Genomic DNA, 6,200 nt, shown 5'->3' on the forward strand with positions numbered 1-6,200 from the left:
CTGATCGTTTTTACAAGAAATATAATGCTCATGTTCACACCAATATGAACTTTCCTTGTAATCTCCTATAATTAAACGAAATTGATTAACGCTGCCACAGTCTAAACTCTAAACTCGAACGCTGAATAACATTTTACATTGTCAGGACGAGATTCGTTTAATGTCTATGTTTCCGCACAGTGAGTCCTCCTCTAACAACTTCACCATAAACAGAAGAGAGAATAAAGAGAAGAGAATGAAATGAATAAAGTGAAATGAAGTGAGGATCCATTTAAGCATCAAATTAGCCTGAAAGACATTTAAGAGATTCAAGAAATTCAGATCTTATATCCCCGTGATTTAAACCCTGAGGGAACAATAATGAAAGGATAAACGGATCAACCACAGCCTTATTATTGTTCAAACATTTCCCACTTCTCTGAGCGAATCCTCCCTTAAACGCACTCAGACTTTGCTCACCTGGATGAAGCTTTTTCACGCGCAGTTTTCCATCTTTGCTGATCAAAACAAGTTAATCAGCTCAAACTGTGGCGGTTAAATTCCATTTTCATTTTCAGCAAAATAGAATAAACTCCAACGCTTTAGTCCGAGCGAAATGTCCTCAAAAGCCTCGCTGCTGTCTGTCCATCATGATGTGCGCGTGTGCGTGCGTGCGTGTGTGCGCGCGTGTGTGTCCGTGTGTGTGTGTGTGTCAAGCACACCGGACTCGGTGGGGGGGCGGGGCTCCGTCCAGAACTGTCTCACACTGTCTCACGCTGTCTCACCCTCAGAGCTAAGGGACATCATAAACACATTTAAACCTTTAGTCTTATTATTCTATTATTTTACTTTCTACTCATCAAGTTTGAAAGAAGTAAATCATATAAATTAATGTAATGAAATATAAATATGAATAAAAAATAAATTTGTATTTCATACTCCGCCCATCATGACATCACTACCTAAAGTGTATATAAAGAGTACCTATAGCGTTCCACATCTCAGTCCTTCTTATATGACAGTTCCAGGTCAGTGATAGGACCTAGGCATGGCAGGGTTAAGACTCGTCTGTAAAGCCTCACTAGAGTTCAAGTGTCACTGATTGATCTATAAAATGATGTACAAACACATGAACACATTAGAACCCCTCTTACTGGGTGTGTATGCACATTATGAGCAGGTAACGTGCAGGTGAGCATCTTTTGCCTGTGTGAGCTCAGTCACATCACCCCTCCCTCCCCCCGCCCCACATCATCCTGGGGCAGAAGGTTAAAGAGAAATCCCCTGGCGATATAGAGCTGCTCCGCTAATCCCAGCTTAGACTTGAGTGCCTATTTCAGCTGCGTAATGCCCCCATGGATGTGCTGCACTACAAGTCAATTACAACTCATTCTGAGTGTATATACACAATATATGTGTATTTATGTTATATTATGAAAGAACTCAAATGTGTGAGGAGCAGATCAGCCATCATTCCTCGACTGTAACAGGGAAACTCTCTGTAAACTGAATTTAAGCCTCTTCAAATAATCAATTGAGACAAAGTTATTACCAAGGCCATTTTCTTAAGGATTCCTTATTTCAAAGAAATGACAAACCAATCACTCTTCCCTTTTCTCCAACCTCATTACCATTAGAACAGACTGCAGGTGCATCCCGATCTATTCAAAGCCTCTTTACATCTGCCAGCAGGTCCATGGTAATCACTGCATCCTAAACCCACGGCTTTCCCAGAGTGCACTGGGCCACGGTACAACAACCCCCGTCTCCACGCTGCGTTCGCTGTGTCCCCAAGTAAATTAGGCAACTCTGCCCCCTTCATTTATGACAATCAGTCATTGTACAACCGGCTGAATCCAAACTGATGTGATGGGCTTCTAATCAGGTCACCAGCTGGTATCAAGGAGCAGAGCAGAGAATGTTCTAGAACAGAGCAGATGCACAACATTTGATTGTAATAAAGGTTGATAAGCTAGACGTAATAAATAAATGTATAGGTTTGTAATGAGCCGTTTGATGTCCTGGTGTGGGAATCTACTTTATACCAGTTTCATTTAAATCAATAAACAAACAAACACATATGACAAAACCCTTTCTCATGTTTGGGAAGAGGTGAAAGAGAGATGTTATATATGCAAAGTGATTCAAATATCCTTCAGTCCCTCCATATGTACCAGGATCCTTCTTTATATACATGTGCTCTATATGCGGCCTGTTATGTTGTGATTGTGTCTTGGCAGTCCGGATCAGTTTGAGAGTCCTTAGCAGCACTGAGTCCTCTTGTCCTGATGAGTTACGTGTTCATCAGATGCTTGCTATGATTACTTGTGCCTCGTCGTCGTCGTATTCCAATGAGTGAAGATGATTTCTCCTTCATCAAACACTTGTGTGTTGTTGCCATAACAACCACAGGGACAAAGTGGCTTTTCTAGATACTTCATGTTGTCTGAAACTTGCTGCAGGCAGTGCAGAAGAAAGATCAACAGAATCACACTTTACTGTACAAATGTTCTAATACGACCTCAGGCTGCACCTATTTTACTCTCTGAATACAAAGAATCCTTGTCTCCAGATGTGGATCGCTGAATGAGGGCCCAAGAGTTAGAGGGCCTAAACCTGAGCCTTCTACACCATGCATGACAACTGTCTGCAGTCTCAGCTGGACTCCATTCAGATTTCAAAGTGCTCAGATCTGAACAGGGATCAGCTGGACATCCTTCAACAAATGTTTCTTTGCTCCTGTTGGTGAGGATTATTCTCAATATAACAGCTGGTGCTAAATTATTGAGCTGCAAGTGCAACAGAGCCAAGCACATCAGCAACTTCATACTTTGAAAGCAAGCGGGCTCCATCTTAGTTGCTTCCTCTGCGTCCTCATTTTACCAGGGGATGACATCAACTCCTTTAAACGCAGAATAATGATGTCATAACATCAAATGCTTCACACTGCTTCACACCCTTTCTATCTGTGCATCAGCCTGTCCATTTATGGATATAGAAATCAGTGATGACATCAGAGAGAGAGAAAAAGACAAACACGTTGACATCATGTTATGATGTCATTTTCCACATTACTCTCTCAGTCAAAAAGCTGCTGTTCTTTTCTCCTAAACTCGTCTCCAGTCCCTCTTAAAGTGTGTGGTCTTCGAAAGAAAAGCTACACTATGATTGTGGTCATTTGACATTTGACTAATAATGAACATCTGTTAGTGTTCTTGTGCTGTAGCAGTTCAGTTCATAACTTGCGTTCTCACATTCTACCGCTAGATGTCGCATTAACTCTTCACTTTATAACCTGGGTTTTCATTTTTCAGTTCATTTGCTCACAATCATCATAAACAATTGGGTTATATCTCTATCTTACATTTAAACATGAAATACCTACGTGTATAAAAAATAAGATTCTCACATCATGCAAGTTCAACCCGAAGAAAGATTTTACCAATTTCCCCTAAACACATTTTCTAGTATATTCTCTGAAAGGTATTCATTCATCAGTTCATGTATTGTGATTCAGTAGCTCACTATACTGAAAGAACATCTCAAGGAATCTAGTGGTTGGTTGGGTAGTACTGTTTCCGGCTTCCACCAACAGGAAGTGAGCTGTACAAGTCGTTCTGCAAGTTTTGTCACTGTGGTGCAACAACGTTTTTTATAACATTTACATAGTTTTTTTTATAAAATCACTCATTTTGTCATTTTTGGTCAAACTGAAAGCTCACAAAACAGCGCTTGTATCTCAATCATAATTCACCTCTAAGACTCATTCATTGATGATCTGCACACCTCATATTTATTAAGGCTGAAGATTTTACCCCAAAATGATTAAATTCTGTGTATTGAATGTATTTTTGGGCCTGCCTGCCATTCTAATGAACTCCTGCCTCAGAGTTTTCTGCCGTCAGGTCCAGCTTCGTGTTGGTCTTGTTACATGTACACGCATTACGTTAGGCTTGTGATCCACTTTGAGCCAACTCCCTTCAAAATGTGTAAATAATGGTAATGTTCATTAAGTAATAAGCCATTAATGTCTGGGCTCAATATTTATTTACATGTATTTTCAGGCACAGACCAAATGTAAATGTTTGTCGTGGCATTCACTACTTTACACAGCTGTAAACTAATGACATGCCAGCTGTAATACTTTAGACAGTCTCTTGCCTGCAGAGTCAGAGTCAGAGCCAGAGTCTGAGTCAGAGTCATTCCTGTGTCATTTGATGATCTTTAAACTGGAACAACTTTGATACATTACAGTCTATTGTATTAGGGAGCAACACTCAGCATTATGAAGATTAACTTGGTTCAACTGTCAAATATAAAAACCTTGATCCCAGCATATTGATAATACTGAAAGCAGGAAGCAGGCAATAAGCAGGACAAAACATATTTGACCTTTGTCATTCCTGTAATTATTAAACAATCTGTTCATACTCTTATCTCACCTTGAGCAGTGTTTAGTCATATGGTCGACTGCTGATAAGATGGATCTTAAACTAACCCTATTTATGGCACATAACTTTGGTGTCAGAAATTACTTTATTGTTTGTGCTGTGCAATGGGGTTTCTTTTTAATATGAGTGTCAATTCAATTGATAAGTCACTGCTAGGACCCATTGGAGGTTATCGGGTGGTATCAGATCAATAATGGGAATCTAATCAAATAAGGAATTAGCTGACTGTAAACCAAACTGTCACTAACACCTGATAAATACTGTATTATGGATTAATGCTAATGTAAACAGTCATTAGGAAAGGTCGACATGTAAGATGTTTATCTGATGCTTTTGGCAAGAAATCATTCCTAATGAAATTAGAAAGTGTACCTTCTTTTTATGGCTGAAACCAGCTATGAGGTTATTATTTCAGAAGTGAAAAATAAAAATTGCCCCCATAACTGTACAAATAGTCAGGGGCTGAAAATGTCTCCTTTGGGTGTCTGCCTGGCAGCTGTGTGTGTGTGTGTGTGCCGGTGTTGGTGTTGGTGTCGGTGTGTGTGTGTGTGTGTGTGTGTTAGTGGTGATTGAGCACAAAGGCGCCTTCACTCCCAGCCAGTACTCACCCACTGACGTGAAACTGACAGATCTCAAGCAACTAACCCGAGCAAGATAGGCAAACCTCACCTCATCCTAACCATATCATAACGGTTATGCTGAGGAATTTTCATAAGAATTTTAACGTAGACAAAAGAGCCATGGCTCAAAACATAGCTCAGAGCCAGCATGTCCAATGCATGACACACAAGACTGGAAGCTCAGGCATGTTCACTGAAAGACAGCTCTCAGGCGGTGGGATGCGTCTGGCCACAGGAGAATCCGGCGTCCAGGGAAAGGGAAGACATTTTTGCAAGATTTGGAAAGATTTCCCTGTTGCTTCTGCACGAAGTGGTGAACACAACTTATGTGTGTCTGTGTCTGCTGTATTTTATGTCATTTCATTGAGCCACAAAGGGAAGAAATGTTAGGAAAGACCAAGGGAAATCTTCAACCAACATATTGTGCGCGCACACACACAAACACACGTATGTGTGGGGTGTAGCTAATGGGTTGTTGGGTTCATTGTTTGTACTGCAGTTTTATTTTGTACATTGATGTTATCACACACACACGCACAAACACGCACACACGCACACATGCACACTCTCCAATTTAAGCAGTGGAGATGAGGGGAGAGATGTACTGACTGACTGGAACAGGAACTAACTGTGCAGCCATTATCAACATTATATAAGTCACAACTGTGCTTTATCACAAATGATCTGAGAGTTGCAGATATTAATAGTAGTTATTGAATTAATTGTGTAAAAATATCTAAATTGTCATTAGAGCATTCTTCCACAGAAAGAATGAAGTAAAGCACTGTTGCTTTTGAAACTGCAATGATGCAATGTTTTAGATGATAAGTGTTTCATAAGGTCCATAATATTCTGAAATGTTAGTTTTGTATATAGATGACGGACCTCTGGTGATGGGGCTCTGTTAGTGTCCATGACGCGCTTGTTCCAAAGTTTCTTGCATGACATCATCACTGAACGTTGTTTGTTCCAAAACCTCGTTATTGTTAGTGTGATGACGCAATTATTGTTTATTTAAGTAACGCTCCACGGCGCGTTGTTCGGGCAGAAAGAAGGATCGCGAGGAGAACCACATTTCTTTGCTGTACTGAACCAATTGTATGCAAGGTCATCAGATGACACGGTAGCCAAAGTGAACGGAGCCCCCCCG

Source organism: Genypterus blacodes, unplaced genomic scaffold, assembly GCF_046128005.1.
Source record: "Genypterus blacodes isolate CSIRO-AG114 ecotype Tasmania unplaced genomic scaffold, CSIRO-AGI_Gbla_v1 ptg000041l_1, whole genome shotgun sequence".
Classification (NCBI taxonomy): Eukaryota; Metazoa; Chordata; class Actinopteri; order Ophidiiformes; family Ophidiidae; genus Genypterus; species Genypterus blacodes.